The sequence below is a fragment of the Mastomys coucha genome, unplaced genomic scaffold (genome assembly GCF_008632895.1).
Source record: "Mastomys coucha isolate ucsf_1 unplaced genomic scaffold, UCSF_Mcou_1 pScaffold15, whole genome shotgun sequence".
Classification (NCBI taxonomy): Eukaryota; Metazoa; Chordata; class Mammalia; order Rodentia; family Muridae; genus Mastomys; species Mastomys coucha.
Window position 1 is genome coordinate 116,010,808 of NW_022196897.1, and position 16,614 is coordinate 116,027,421.

At 43.3% G+C, this 16,614-nt stretch overlaps 1 protein-coding gene across 3 annotated transcripts in view; it reads left to right on the forward strand.

Moving 5' to 3' along the window:
* The first annotated feature begins 363 nt into the window (after nucleotides 1–363).
* Ptpra (protein tyrosine phosphatase receptor type A) overlaps nucleotides 364–16,614 on the forward strand; it is a 110,939-nt gene continuing 94,688 nt past the window's right edge. For 2 of the 3 annotated variants that reach the window (XM_031371911.1, XM_031371913.1), the window contains exon 1: nucleotides 364–665. The gene's annotated coding sequence lies outside the window, so the exon portion shown is untranslated. The remainder of the gene's footprint in view (nucleotides 666–16,614) is intronic. The other variant, XM_031371912.1, reaches the window with a different exon arrangement.

The window sequence follows — 16,614 nt, forward strand, 5'->3', positions numbered from 1 at the left end:
AGAGAGAGAGAGAGAGAGAGAGAGAGACGCCGCGCGGGGTGTGTGTGAGAGAGGATCACATTTGGAGAAGGATGGAGGTGGCTTTCCAGTGCCTGGTTTCACCAGTTGGCGTGGCTTGTGCCTAGTGTCAGTTTCCTCATCTGTAAACCAGGAAAAAAACCTGCCCAGGGGCCTAGGACGGTGACTAGGTGGGAGACAGTGTGCTAGGGGAGGATGGGGAGAGTTGTCGTGTCCTGTTACCCGGAGACCCCCAGAGCGCCCAGAGAACTCCTCGGCACAGCGGGGCGCGCAGGGGTGGGGCCCGAGGAGGCGGAGACGCCCGCCAGGCGTCAGCGAACCAGCGCCCGCCTCTCAACGGCCAATGACGAAGCGCCTTACAGCCCAGGCCGCGTCGGGAGCGAGGCTGCGGCGGGTGAGGCGCTGACAGGGACTCGCGGGGGCATCCTGCACAGACCCCTGGACCACGCCGCCATCGCAGCCTCCCGCCCAGTCCTCTGTCTGCCGCTTCTCCTCGCCATGGAGGCGAGGCCGCCGCCGCCGCCGCGGGGCTTCGAGCAGCGGACCGGGCGGCGGCCCTGAGGGGAGCGGCGGGCCGAGACGCCGCCGCGGTGCTGAGGCGGAGCTGCCGTGCGCGTCCCCCGCGGTCCCGCCCAGCGCCGGGCTCGGTAAGCGTTCGCGCCTGCCGCCGTCGGGAGGGCTCGGGAAGGTGGGGTGGCCCGACCGCGCGTGGGAGCGGTCCCCGGAGCCTGTCCTGGAGGAGCGCCTCCGGCTTGTGCATCCTGGCACCGTGGACAGGGGGAGGGGGTCCCGGAAACGTGCGGGACACAGACAGGCTGGAACTTTGCGGACGTCCTCCTCGGGCCCGGGCCAGGGCGCTGCTGTAGTTCATTCTGAAAGAAAAAAAAACTTTGAGCCGTGAGAATGGTGTTTGCTCAGGTCCATTTAATGGGAGGAGAGAGGTGGCTCACGCAGAGACCATCCCACCCCCCCAACCCTCCCCTTAAATCCCTTCCTGGTCCTATTCCCAGGCCTCTCTCTGCCACCCATTCCCAACTGTTGTGTATGCTTAAGAAGGAAAATATGGACTTAAGCTACCTAGAATTCAAAAGCAGCCACTTGGGAACGCACATCTCCTCTGTTTACTTTCAGTAATTCTTAAAAATTGCCACGGTGTGTGTGTGGGGGGGGGGGGTTACCTCAGTCCTCATTTTTTTTCAGTTCGACCCCGTGTTTAGCCATTCAGAGCTGCTTTGTGCCCTTCATATTTTGGGAGTGTTTTGCTTTCTGGATCTCCCTTCTCACCCTTTCTTGCCAGGTTCCAGGCCTTCCTTTATAATTCTTCGTTTGAGGAGCTTCTTGGGGACGGGGCTGTGTCCTGTTTAAGACTTCCCTGTTAGAATTCGGCCTAATATTTCCTTAAAATAACAACTACAGAGGCAGAGATGATTCCGATATTTCAGGGGTTTTGTTGTTGACAGTGACTATATTTGTAAGACAAGAAAAAATGTTCCAAACCCTCTTGGACCGTGTGATGTTGGCCGAAGCCCTTGGCTAGGACAGGGAATCCCTGCTGAAATCAGCCTCATGCCCCAGATATGGCGCCACTTGTTACCTGCTAACTCTTGAAGCATCCAGAGAACCAAAAGATGGTGGATGAGGGAAGACTGGGACAGGATGAACGTCTTTCTGTCTGGATACTCCTTTCAAAAACATAGATCAGACGCTGTCATTTGTGCGCTTGCAAACTCCCTCACTTTCCTTCCTCCGAGAGATGAAGGAAAACCCAAATGTCTTACCGTTTCCTACAAGGATCTTGACAATCTTGCCTGAACTTAATTTTTCATGGTTACCTCAGTCCTCATTTTTTTTTTCCGTTCGACCCTGTGTTTAGCCATTCAGAGCTGCTTGGTGCCCTTCATATTTTGGGAGTGTTTTGCTTTCTGGATCTCCCTTCTCACCCTTTCTTGCCAGGTTCCAGGCCTTCCTTTATAATTCTTCGTTTGAGGAGACTTCCCTGTTAGAATTCGTCTTAGTTATCTTGAAGGTCCTTACCCACTTCCCAAGAGAAATGTTTACTAGTGTTTCCTGGCAGCCTGCTTGGAGTGTGGGCTGCCCATACCAGGACTTTGCATATTCTGATTCCCTATGTCTCCACGTCTGTCACACCCAGCACCCACACACAGTCACCGGGGAGAAACAGATAGGCTTTACATCTTCCTTGCTTCTCATCTGCCTGACTGTCCTTGTAAGGCCAACAACTCCTCAGTTACTTTTCTCCTCTCTGCCCCAGTGGCCTGACACATGGTCAGATCCAGGAGACTATTGACTAGGTACCTTATAGCCACTGATTATTAAGTGGGTGAATACAGAACCAGAAAAGCAAACCCCTTCATTGGTTAAGTGCATTCATATACTGCCTGTTTGCCAGGTACAGTACTTGAGATGCAAAATGAAAGTGAGAAAGTCATATTCTTATCTTTAAGAAGATTACAGACCAATGGAAGACAGGTGGATATAAACAGTTACATCATAGGTGCTAGTAGACTAATAATAATTGCTGTTTTCTGTGTGCCTGTGACAGGCTATATAATAAATGCCTTACATGAATTATCTTGTTTAATCTTCTCAGTAATTATAAGGGCTCATTCCTACTCTGCAGGACTTGAAATTGAGTGGGTAGATGGGGGCCTAGTCAGAATCTAAATCCTGACGGTCTTTCTAGAGCCTCTGCTTGGGCAGTCTGGAAGGGCTTTCCTGGGAGGGATCTTGAGACCCTAAAGGAGGATTTGCATGGTGAGAGGGGTGGGGCAGGACGAACATATGTAGCCTTGGAGGAGGAAAACTCTGTCTTAGGAAATTGGGAAGAAGTGTAGCTGGCCTAGAAGGGCAGAACAAGGTAGGATTCGGATCAGAGTGGAGGCTTCTATTGCTCTGTTAGGGTCATTTGGGGGCTTTGTGGAGCCACACGCTCACTGATAACTGAGCAATTTAAGAGGCAGTGGCCCAGACCCACAAAAGTGGAATCTACTCTTTTAGACCCAGAGGATGGTTATTCCTCTTGAGAGGATTCTTACTTGGTTTGGGAAAAGACAAAGCATTGGAGAGGAAAATTCTAGCAGTCAAAAGGAAATGTAGAGAAAGAATCTCCTAACACCTTCCCAAAGATGGCTGAAGTTGCTAGGATCTGTGGCCTCTTATAACCCCTCCTCCTCTATAAACATTCATCTGCTCCTCCCTCTGTGGCCATAGCAGTCACACCTTACTCTTTAAATGAGCACATCTTTGGGAAATCATTCCATGTTAGCATAAAGTATTGTCTACTCTTTGCGTTGACATTTGTTTAAAAAAAATTTTAATTAAGAAAATGTGCATGTGTGTGGTTGTTTTGCCTGCATGTATGTCTGTGTATGACTTGTTTGCCAGGTGCCCTTGGAGGCCAGAAAAGTTGTTGAAGACCTTGGAATTAGAATTATAGACCACTGTGATCTGCTATGTGGGTGCAGAGGGTTGAATTCAGGTCTTCTGGAAGAACAGCCAGTGTTGACATTTCTTAATTTGTTATACAGCTGTAAAATAAGCTGGTTTTATCTGTACATAGGACTGTTATATGTATTTGTAACTAGTCTTTAAGTTAAACATTTGTTTCTAGGTTTTTCTCTTATAAGAATACAATGAACATCCTTCTAGATACTTTGTTATACGTTTGTATGTATAATTATCTCAACAATGTATTTTAAGAAATGGAAGTACCTGATCAAAAGACCTGTGCATATTTTTATTTTTAGATGTACAAGTTGCCGCCTCTTTGAGGTAGTGCTCGTTTGTTTTCTCCCCTAAAGTGTGGCTCAGTAAACGTCAGTCAGAATATCTAGCAGAATCCCCTGCCAAGCGTTTCCAACAGTCGTTTGCCTGTTTCCCTCCCCTACTCCAGCCTAGTTCAGAAGGAGTCATGTGATTTGTGGAGAAGATCAGCACTGGATGATGGTGGTTTATTCTCTGCAGCTCTGGTGTTTGGTGTTTGCCTAGTCCCATTCCTGGAGGGCCTCAGCATCGGTTTGTAAACATTGTTGCATTACCTTTAACATCTTTATGTGGAGAAATGAGATACAGGCTTGAGTTTCAAGCAGGAAGCTGGCCAAATATAGAATCTTGTCTTTTTCCTTTGGTACAGGAACTAGTAAGTGTTCCAAATCCCAAAACGGAAGAATTTTTTTTTCCCTTTGGTCCCGGGTGCAAAAATAGCAGTAGTGTAACACAGACTTAATAAAACCAAGCAGCAAACTGACAAGATAATGTACTCAGTAAAACTATATTTTCTCAATTCACATTCACTTGTTCCAGTGTACTGATATTGATGGTAGTTGTAGTCAGTACATATAGAATATGATTTCTGAAATTTTAATATTTAAAGTGATATTTACTCATTTATGTATCTTGTTTAAAATGTATTGTTCCATGTAGTTTGTGAAGTCTGTTTTATTCTTTCTTTGTACAGTTACTTTTGGATGATTTTATTGTCCAATAAAATCCCTTACCCCTCAAGAGGGCCTCCTGAGTCAGGATTATTTTAGTGATGAAGTTGAACTAATTTGCAGTACTATCACTATATCCTGCCATTTCAGCATTACTGTCACAGACAAATTCTAGTCTTTTTTTTTATTTATTAAGAATATATGTGTATAGGAGCTAGAGAGGTGGCTCCGTGGTTAAGAGCTCTGAGTGTCCTTGCAGAAAGCCAGTTTGTTTTTAGCAGCCACATAAGTTGACTCACAACCACCTGTGTTACTGCAGCTGTGGGGGCTCTGACATCCCTGCCTTCCAAGGGTGCCTGCACTGATGTCCACACACACAACTAAAAATAATAAAATAAAACATCAAGAAAAAGAAATATCATAGCCATTAAGAGCGAGCACTGCTCTTGCAGAGAACCAGAATTCCATTATCAATATCTACATCTGGCAGTTCTCATCTGCCTGGAACTCCACCTCCAGGGGATTGGACACCTTCTGGCTTTTGTTGGGTGGACATGCGCACATGCACACAATATTTTTAGAATTAAATAAACACAAGATGGATGACTCTTAAGAAACGACACTTTCGGGGTCCTCTGGCCTCCACATGCACAGCCATATGTGTAGTTTTATACTTCTACACATACATGTACACAAACAAGAGCCTCCATCCCTTGTCCCCCCTGTGTGCAAACAAGTCAGGTTATCGTTCACTTGTTATCTTGTGATAGTGTTGTTGGTGACTTGTGTATTAGTCAGAGTTCTCTAGAGGAACAGAAGTGACAGAGTGAGTCTCGCTTGTGTTCACACACACACACACACACACACACACACAGAGGATTTATTAGAATGGCTCACAGGCTGTGGTCCAACTAGTCCAACAATGGCTGTCTACCAACAGAAGGTCCAAGAGTCCAGTAGTTGTTCTGTCCATGAGGCTGGATGTCTCAGCTTGGCTTCAGTATGTGCCAGAATTCCAAAGAAGTAAAGCTCTAATGCCAGTGAAGGAATGGCCTTGCCAGTGAGAGCAAGGGCAGCAGGCAGAATGAAAGCTTCTATCTTCCATGTCCTTTATACAGGCTCCAAGCAGAAGGTGTGGCCCAGTAGATCTCCCTACTTCTGATGATTTCATTAAGAAGTTCCGGGTGCTGGAGAGATGGCTCAGCAGTTAAGAGCACACTGACTACTCTTCCAGAGGTCCTGAGTTCAAATCCCAGCAACCATATAGTGCCTCACAACCATCTGTAATGGGCATCTGATGCCGTCTTCTGGTGTGTCTGAATACAGCAACATGAAATAAATAAATAAACCTTTAAAAAAAAAAAAAAGAAGTTCCTCACTGGTGTACCCAGCCACCTGGGTTTTAGTTAATTCCAGATGTAATCAAGTTGACAAACAAGAATAGCCACCATAACTTTCATATATGAATGTACGAATACATGTATACGTGTAAATATATATATTTATATATGTGTATTTTAATGCAAAACTTTGTGATACTTGGTAGTACACAGCTATAATGCCAGTACATCTCAGAGGTTGAGGAAAGGGGATTGAAGGAGGCCAGCCTAGACTACAAATAACCAACTTTTTGCTGCCTAACAAGAATATTAGAAAAAAATCTGGCCAATATCTTCAAGTAAGGTGGTTTTTTTTTTCATTTATTATTTTCTATTATTGTATGTGTATGATGTGCACCTGCTCTCAGTTTATACAGTGTATTCATGTAGGTACTCAAGTTGGCCATGGCCATGAGAGCCTATTAGAGTTCTATAGTAGTGGTTCTCAACCTTCATAATGCTCTGACCCTTTAATTCAGTCCCTCATGTTGTGACAAATCCCCACTCCCACCATAAAAGTATGTTGTTGCTACTTCATAACTGTAATTTTTCTACTGTTATGATCATGATGTAAATATGTGATGTGCCAGACCCACAGGTTGAGAGCGGGCACTGTGGAACTAGAGTTCCTGGCAGTCGTGAGCAGCCTGGTCTGAATACCAGGAACTGCGTCTGGGTCTTCCACAAGAGTGTAACGTGCTCTTACCTGTAGAGCTGTCTTTCTAGCCCCGAGAGTGGTGTTCTTGATAATGAATGAGAAAGGAACTGCTTTTATACATCTGTGTTGGTGCATAGGTATGTGCACATGAGTGCAGGTGCCCAAAGAAGCCAGAAAATGACATTGGGTTTCCTGAAGCTGGAGTTGGCGGGTGGTTATGACCCATCTGATGTAGGCGCTAGGAACCAAACTCAGGTTCTCTGGAAGAACAGTTACAGTCTCTAAACCCCTGAGCCATTCCTCCAGCTCTGAAAGTAACTGCTTTTCTTTTTCCTTAGAAAGGACAGACAAGCTAGTTGATATCCATGGGAGGCCTGTCCTTTTCAGAGAAGGGGAGGGGAGTGTATGAGTGGGAAGAGGTGAGGTGAGAGGGAAGGGCTAGGAGGAGAAGAGGGAGGGAAAGCTGTGGTAGGGATATAAAGTAAATAAACGATGACTACACAGAGAAACCCTGTCTCAAAAAAAAAAAAAAAAAACCCAAAAAAACAAAACAAAGGTAGGCGGTGTTGATTGTCTTTCTATGTGCTTATTAACCAGTTACTTGGAAAAAAATGTCTCTTCGGTCTTTGTCCATTTTTAGAAACATGGTTTCTTTTATTATTGAATTCTCAATATGTTCTCTTATTAGGTATATGATTTGCAAGGACCTTTCCCACTGGTGAAAGTTTTTGTGAAATAATTTGTTGTATATTAGGGTCTAGCAGCAGAGTTGCCAAGGCAGACACTTGCCTCTGTGGTAGTTTGCTGAGGCCTGTGAAACTGTTTCCCAGGTCCACGTCTCACCTGACTCTGCTCTGCTTAGAGTGTCTGCATCTCCACATCTTTGTCAGCGCTTACCTTCTTTACCTTTCAGCTCTGACCATCTGAATGGGTATGAAGTAGTTTTGATTTGTGATTTCACTTACGGACTGAGAATGCATTGTGATTTTGTTCCATCTTTTAAAGAAATTCTCATCATTTTACACTCGAGGAACTTGTGAACAGGATTTTATAATCTGATAAAAACTACTTAAATCTGTTTCTAAAGTTTCTATGTGATGATCTAAAGAAATAAAAGACCTGTGCATTAAATATTATCAGTAACAGTTAAAACCACTTAAGGGACTTTAGAATGAGAGGTCAGACTGACAATCTTAAGATAAGCCACACCTGCTCTAAATTTGGCATGACTGAATCCTTCTGTGCACAACAGGCTGGGAAGAACATGGCATCTTTATGAATATTCTTCTTTCCTCCTCCACAAATTAAACAAAAGCTAAGTTTTGAGGTATAATGGTTTGCAGAGTGTTACTAATTAGGACATGAGAAATACTATAGAGCAAAGCGAGCCCAGTGACTTCAGATGTATGTCAGGAGAGGAGAGGAGTGTCTGTCTACATAGTTAAAGATTAGATACCAGCCAAGTATAATGTGTAGACCTTATTTGTATTTATACCATTGTTTTTTGTTGTTTTTTTGTTTTTTGTTTTGTTTTTTCTTTTGATTTTTCAAGACAGGGTTTCTCTGTATAGTCCCAGCTGTCCTGGAACTCACTCTGTAGACCAGGCTGGTCTCGAACTCAGAAATCCGCCTGCCTCTGGCTCCCAAGTGCTGGGATTAAAGGCGTGCACCACCACCACCCGGCAACCATTGTAAAAAGGTGTTTTTGAGGCCACTGGGAATAACTTGTATAGTCTTCAAATATTAGATGATTTTTAAGGGATTTTAATTTTTTTACATATGATAATAGTATTGTTATATTCCCAAAGATTATTTCTGTCTTAGAGATAAAAGCTGAAGTCTTAGGGATGAAGCAGTATGTTTGGAAGTTGCTTTAAAATATTCAGTGTATCTGAAGGGCTATACATGAGCAAAGATTGCCATATGTTGGCAATTATTAAAATCGAATAATAGGCATGAGGGGGTTTGCTCTGTGTGTTTGTTCATGTAGACACATGTGTATGTGCACACATCTGTGGAGGCTAGTCATTAGCTTGGGTGTTGCTCGTCAGGTGTCAGACGCCTTTTAAAAATAATTTTTATTTTGCATTTACTTATTTTATGTGTGCACACTCATGTGCCGTGGCTTGTGGGTGGAGGCAATAGGACAACTTGAACGAGTTGGCTTTTTCTTCCACATGTGAGTCCCGAGGACCCAGCTCAGTCAGGCTTGGCAGCAAGTACCTTTACGTGGCGCGCCGTCTCATTGCTACTCACTTGTTAACTTTAAAAGATTTTATTTTATATTTGGGATTGCATATATATATATCCCCATGCTCAGGCGTGTGTGTGTGTGTGTGTGTGTGTGTGTGTGTGTGTGTGTGTGTGTTGAGGGGGTGGTTGGTATGTACATGTTGAGTACAGGCACCTAATGAGGCCAGAAGAGGGCGTTGGCTCCCCCTGGAAGTAGAGTTATATAGGTTGTGAGCCAACTGATGTGTCTACTGCAAACTGAACTTGGATCGTCTACAAGAGTAATATGTAGTCTTAACCACTGAGCCAGTTCTCCACACCCCCAGCACACACGCACATACCTTGTTTTTTTTTTTTTTTTCTTTTTTTATATTTTTTGAGACAAAATCTTTCACTGTAGTCCAGTAAGGCTGGTTAGCGAACCCCAGGGATTTTCCTGTCTCAACCTCCCATTACTGAGATCAGAAATGCACACACACCACCTGCCTACCTTTTTAATGGTCTCTGGAAATCAAACTGAGGTCCTCATGCTTGCCTGGCAGGTCCTGGAGGATAGCAGTCCAAATGAAGAGTTTTAATAGATTTCAAACCTGTTTGGTAACAAGTGACATCTTCTAACTACTTGTTAAGAGTGAGTGCATCAGGGAAGATGGACATTTACTAGACCAATTTGTTTTTGTGGTTCTGAGGTTCTGTTATTTTTTAGGGCAGGGAGGATATGAGGTGAGGTTTAGGCATGTAGTCCAAGCTGGTCTTGACCTTACAATTTTCCCACCCCAGTCTCCTGAGTGCTTAGAGTGCATGTTTGAATCACCATACCCAAATGTGGGGGGAGGAGGGTATATGTGTTGTTGTGCACATGTGGGTGTTCAGAAGCCAACGTTTGGTGTCATCTGCACTCTAAACCATTTTTTAATGGTCTCACACTAAACCTGGAGTTGACAGATTCAGCTAGGCTAGCCAGCCAGTGAGCTGCAAGCATCCACCTGTCTCTGCCTTTTCGGTGCTGGAATTAACAGACACGTGGCACTGACCCTTTTACATGGGCACCAGGGATCCAGACTCGGGTCCTTACACTTTTTTTTTTGGTTTTTCAAGACAGGGTTTCTCTGTATAGCCCTAGCCGTCCTGGAACTCACTCTGTAAACCAGGCTGGCCTGGAACTCAGAAATCCACCTGCCTCTGCCTCCCAAGTGCTGGGATTAAAGGCGTGTGCCACCACTGCCCGGCAGGCCCTTACACTTATGTGTTCTGTAGCAAGCACTTTACTCACTGTGCCGCTTCCTCAACTCTGTTTCCAGCTCTTTATTTAGAGCAGAATGTTTGTTACTGAATGGTAGGAAAGTACCACATGATAGTGCACCTTCCCTTGGAACCGCGTTTACGTTGGCCATCATAACCAAGTGTTGACTTGAAATTCTGCACTGCTTTGCTGTAGAATAGGAGAATGAGCTTTAAAAGGATGGCAGCCGGGCAGTGGTGGCGCATCAGGACCTCACTTCAGTCCTTCTAAACCCAGGTGGAAGAGCCAAGCAGGCATTGGCACTGGCAACCCCGGTGCTAGGGAGGCAGAGAAAGGTGGGCCTGCTGTCCTGAAGGTTGCTTACCATCATTCGTGCTTAGCTTTCAGAAGTTACGCTTTGAGGGAGTTCTTGTGGAACAAGCAACAGTTAGAGCAGCCAGGCTGCCAGTTCTGTGTGGACTGGATGCTGAGGGGTGGGGGTGGGGGGCTTTGTGTATAGAAGGGCTGTAAATTAACTTACTAAAATGGCAATAAAATCAAGGGGTTTTTTAGTCTTATTTAATTGCAGTTGTAGGCAGTAACTTTACAGAAATGGAAAAAACTTTTATTCTTTTTCTGTATTTTGTCTTTCTTCATTCTTTTAAATGTTAAAATTTCACAGATGAAATTCTTCTAACCTCCTTAGTCACTGAACTGAATTTCCCAAGTTGTTTAAAATACGTTCATTTATTTATATACATTCAAGTCTGGCAAGCACAGCCAGTACTGAACCACCTTCAGTCTCCATAAGAGTTGAGCAATCTGTGACAGTAAGGAAGGAGTTAAACCTGCAAAAGCAGCAGAGCGGGTTCTGTCAGACCAGAGCTTTTTGTTGGTTAGTTCTGAACCACCAACACACAGCCGAAACTTAGAAGTGTTAGTAACATAGAAGTATTAGTGCCGTAACTTTGATACGCTTTGTTTTCTCACTCACAGCTTGTGTCCCTGGGTCATAATGCCACTCAGGTTTGGGGGACAGTTTTACCATCTTGAAGAGTCAAGGTTATTAGATAGAAAAGCCCAACCATGATTACAGCAGTCCAGCCGTGGGGGTTCTAAGACTGGGTGGAGAGACTGGAGAGGCTCTGCTTCTAGGATACTTTGACTCCGAGGGTGGCTCTGTTGATGTGGAGTCCTGAACGTGGCACCAGGTGGTTGTGCTGTGTGCTTGAACGATCACAGAAACCACCTTTTTTACCTTCCTGGTTTGAACAAAGGGAAGTGTAGAAAGGTTCAGGGAGGGAAGAAGGGGGAAGGAGTTGGGTAGATTAGTAAATTAAATTGTGTGCATCCTGCACAGGCTTCCCTACGTGGCACACGATACTGTTTGTCTTTACCTCTCTAGTCTCCCTCATTTCCCTCAGGCTATCTTTCTTTGACCACTCTTGGGCTTACCAAAGTCCATCACCAGCCTTGTTTGTGTTTACCACACACATTCTTGGAAGGACATGGGTATGTCTATGGCTTCATGTTTTTTGTGAATTAGAGGAAAAAATTATCCTTAGATCAGATCTGGTTGATAAGCAACAACCTGCTTGTTTTCCCTATTGTGGGGTTTCCCAGACGCCAACATCAGTCTCAGGACTGACCTGTTTCCTAATCTCTGTCTTGATGAATGGAACAACCCAGCAAGCAGTGACACCAGAATTTAAATGTTGCTATTGATACTGTCGGTAACATGTTATGTTTTTGTCTCTCAGATTGGCCTGCTTTGGACCATTTCTCATGTCCCTGTGCTCCTCATGTCAGTCTGCCACTAGATATGACCTGCACACTCTCTATCACTATTCCTTCCTTGTTCCAAGTTCTTGATCGCATGCTACTAAAGAGATCTTTCTGGTTTCCATGATAGTAATTCATGGTTTAAGTCTAAAAGTCTTCCTTTTTTATTCAGTTTGTTTTTCATTGTTATTTTTAAGCAGTTTTACTGAGGTATTCTAGTTGGTTTCTGTTGCTGTGATAAAACACTCTGGCCAAAAGAAACCTGGAGAGGAAAGGCTTTATTTAGCTTACACGTTCACAATACAGCCCATTGCTGAGGGAAGCCAGGAAAATAACTCAGGCAGGAACCTAGAGGCAGGAAGTGAAGCAAAGGCTCTGGAGGAATGCTGCTTTCTTTCTGGCTGCCTTTCCATGGCTTGGCCAGCTTGCTTTCTTGGGATAACCTAGGGTCACCTGCCCAGGGGTGGCACTACCCACAGTAGCTGGGCTCTTCCATATGAGACATTAATCAAGAAAATATTCTCACAGACATGCCCACAGGCCAGTCTGATGGAGGCAGTTTCTCAGTGGAGGTTCCCTGTTTGACAGGTGACTCCAGTTTATGTCAGGTGACAAAAACTAGCACATGAGGTATAATGATATGCATGAAAATATATGTTAATGTGTGCAATTGGATGAGGTTTGGTGTGCGAAGCTGTGAGGTTCTCGCCACAATGATTGTAAAAGACATATCCACCCCCTGCAAAATTGTTTCTTGTGTGTCAGTTTTATTTTTTTACTTCTATTTCTGTAGTAAGAACACATAATATGAGATCTGCCCACCTACGTTTGTAAGCGTATCCTAGAGTATTGCTGACTGCAGGGATTATGCTGTAAAGCAGCTCTCCACAGTCAGTTGGTACTGCACAGTTTCAGTGAAAGATGAGTTCTTCTCAGAGAAGCAGCATTATTCACTCACTGTGAGCACACTGTCTCACATAACCCTTCTAGCATAGTACAGAATCAGACACCAAGTCTGAAAAGCGTAACTGTAAATGTCTGCAGGTGTGGTGTTAAGATGGAATTATTTTTAATTATTTTGGTGGGCCTAACTCATAAAGAGACAGTACACACAGGTTTGTGAAGAAGGAAACAGTATTAGAGTTGTAGAAGTCTGAGCTCAGCATTAGTCCTGTGTTTCTGTTTCTTTTCTTTTACGTTTTATTTATTTTATGCTTGTGAGTATTTTGCTTGCATGGATGTATATGTATCACATGTGTGCCTGGTTCCCACAGAGCTGGGAAGAGGGCATTGAATCCCTGGAACTGGAGTTACAGAGGATTGTTGAGCCACTACGTGGGTGCTAGGAACCAAAGAACTCAGGGAGAGCAACCCGTGCTGAGCCATCTCTTGAGTACCCTGTGTTTTTTTCTGTCAGGTTATTTTGTCAACTTGTGTGGTACTCCAAATACTTGGATGGTAATCCACACAACATAAAGATTAAGTATTGGTTTCAGAAGGAACTTTGTGATCTATAGTTGTGGTAACTTTTCTGAGGAGTAGTTTGCACCGCTTTTGCATTGAATTTGATAGCAGCAGAACTGAACTCACTTACAGTGAGCCCTAGGAGCTTCATTTGGCATCTAGTTCTGCCTTTTATTACTTGCTTTGGTCAAAAAGGACTAGAACTTTCTATATACAAAATAATATTTAAAAAGATTTAATCTCTACCAGAAGGGAAAAAAGGTATTTGAGGGAATCTTGTGTTGTCAGACTGGATTTAAATCACAAATGCTGCCCAACAGTACTTGAGAACTTTGACTTTTTTAATTTAATGTTTTTATTTTGAGCTAAAATCTTGCTATAAAGTAGGTGGACCTCAGACTTGAACTTTCCTATCCTGGCCTTCTGAGAGCTAGGCTTACAGGCATGTGCCACCTAAGCTCACTTCAATGTTTTTTTATTTCTTTTTATATTTGTTTATTTTATTTATGTATAGGATGATTTGTGTGTATTTTACTTTATGTGTTTGGCCTGCATATATGTATGTGTACCATGTGTTTACCTGGAGCCAACAGAGGTCAGAAGAGGGTGCCAGATCCTCTGGAACTGTAGTTACTGAGCCACCATGTAGGTGCTGGAAACCAAACCCAGGTCCTTTGCAAGAGCAGCGACTGCTCTTACCTGACAAGCCATCTCTCCAGATCCCTAACTTGATGTTTATGACTATCTTAATGTCAGCATTTTGTTAGTTTCTTTTCTACATATAGTAAATTGTTCTCTTGAGGATAGAGATATGGATCTTACTTGTTTTACAGAGTTTTTTGGGGGGGGTTGTTTGTTTTTCTTTATCTCAACTCTTATGTGATATTTAGTAAATATAAGTGAGTGGTTTACTCCAATAAAACCATATTGACCCTACCCCCACTCTGAGCACTGTAAGATAAGTGAGCTAGTATTGTTTCTTTTTTCTTAGTTAAGATTTCTCTCAGTAGCCCAGGCTGGCCTAGCACCCAAGATCTTTGCTGCCTCAGCCTCCCCAGTGCTAGGATTACAGGTATGAGCCACTTCCTGGCTTGAACCAGTACCCTTAAAGGAAGCAACATGACCTAACAAACATTGACTTCCTGGTCAGTCCAACAGGAAAACTCTTTTGAAACAGATAATTCTAGAAAAGTTATAAAGTAGTATTTAAACCCACTGAAGGTGATTTTTAACTTGTCCACTAATATTCTTTTAGATATTAACTTAGGAATGCTGTTTTTGGTTGAGTCCCTGCTCTTCTGGCTCCATCAATGGGCCTTTGGTGAAGTACATGGCAGAAGCTGCTTATCTCACGGCAGGCAGGAAGCAGAGTGAGAGTGTGAGGGTGTATCTGCCCCAGTGGCCTTTCTTCTTTCCTGTGTTCTAGCAGGAGCCCTAGCTAACAGATGGCTCCAAACACCTCTGTTCTGAATCTTCTCCCTTGGTCGCTACCATGGCAGTGATCTTGGAAACCCTGTCATAGTCACACCCAAAACGGCTTCACTAACTCCCACAGGTCTCAGTCTATTCAAATTGATATTCAGGAGAAACCGAACCTTTCTGAAATTGCACTGATCTCTTGTTTATATCCTTTGCAGCAAAAACAAAAACCAGAAAATGTCTTACCTCTTGCTTGTGCTTTAGGGACCGTCCACTGTTGACTACTTGGTTGTCACATTTCAAAGAAGAATAGTCTCTCAGACTTCTTTTTAGTAATTTGACATTTTTTTTAAAGATTTATTTTTATTTTGTGTATGAGCATTCTGCCTGTGTGTATGCTTGGTACCCTCAGAGGACAGAGAGGGTGTTAGATCTCCTGGAGCTGGGGTTATGGACAGCTATGAGCCACCACACAGGTGCTGGGAAAAGCAGCAAGCACTTAGAGCCACAGAGCCATCTTTCCAGCTTCTAACTTGACCCTTGTTTTGTTTTGTTTTGTTTTGTTTTGAAGAGTTTCTCTGGCTGTCCTGGAACTCACTTTGTAGACCAGGCTGGTGTCAACTCAGCCCCGCACACCTCTGCCACCTGAGTGCTGGGTTTAAAAGTGTGTGCCACCACCGCCTTTCCCTTTGGTTACTATCTTTTTCTTTTTTAAGTAGTCTAATTATTTTGCAGAATGTTCCTCATTCCAAATTAGTGTGACATTTTATTACCAGTAGATTTGAGGCTTTATTTTACTTTTGCTTGTGTGTATATGTGTGTTTGTGCATGTTTGAGTGCAAGTATTCACAGAGTCCAGAGAGATTGTTGCATTTTCTGGAGCTGGAGTTATAACAGGCATGTGTGAGAATCAAATTCAGGTCCTCTCCAAGAGCAGTGCTTGCTCTTAACCACTGAGCCAACTCTATCCCCTCATGAGTAGATTTAGATTATATATCGTTGGCAGAATACCACAAACACTGTGTGCTTGTCACTGCATTATATCAGGAGGCTCATGTCCATTTGTGCCATTGTACACATTAAAATTGGGTTCAGTTTTATCACATGATCAAGATGTTGTTTGACAAGCTTTTGAAAAGTTTAACTGAGAAATATTTTTGTGCCTATTAATAAGTAAACAATACTTATTTTGTGGAAGTGACACTTTGAGGTTATGTAAATTGCCTGTTTCAAATTCTGACCAGCAAGTGTTAGTATCCATCTAGGGTTTGTGACTGAATCCATTATTGCTATGGTGGTAACCAGATGGCAAATTAAAAAAACAAGTTAATCATTCTTCATTCATCTGACATTTCCTACAAGGAAGAGCTTTCACTTTGTCTTTTACACTTGTAAAATTACCCAACATGATGTCCTATTTTATTTTATTCCTTTTTAAACTTACTTTGATGCTCAGTTGCCCCAGATTTAGCTTAGCCGGTGGTGACCCTTTCCAGCATGTGTCCTTTTTTTTTCACGCGTTCATTATTTTTATTTATATATTGGTATAAAATGATTTTTTCATTCTCATCTTGTCTCAACTCAACCATTTCTTCAAGGAACTCTAGTTCTTTTTAGAAAATACAGTTAGGCATCAAATCTGATACATTTGCAATTGGGATGTGATCTCCCTTATACTCTGAACCCTGAACTGCAATTTTGTTGTTGATGTTGTTGTTGAGACAGGGCTCATTTACTCTATAGCCTAGGTTGACTTAAACTTATAGCAGTCCTCGTGCCTCAGCCTCCAGATCTGAGTCACCATACCTGGCTATGAAATTGTTTTACTAAATTTCTGGGACCAAATTTATGGAGGTGACTGAGTACCAGCCCAGCCCAACACCATTAAAAGCTTGTTATTGCATAGTTTTCCAGAATCAGGATGCACACCATGCTGCTGTGCAAGACAAGTGGAAGATCATGGTGGGAAGATGTTGGGTCTGCGTG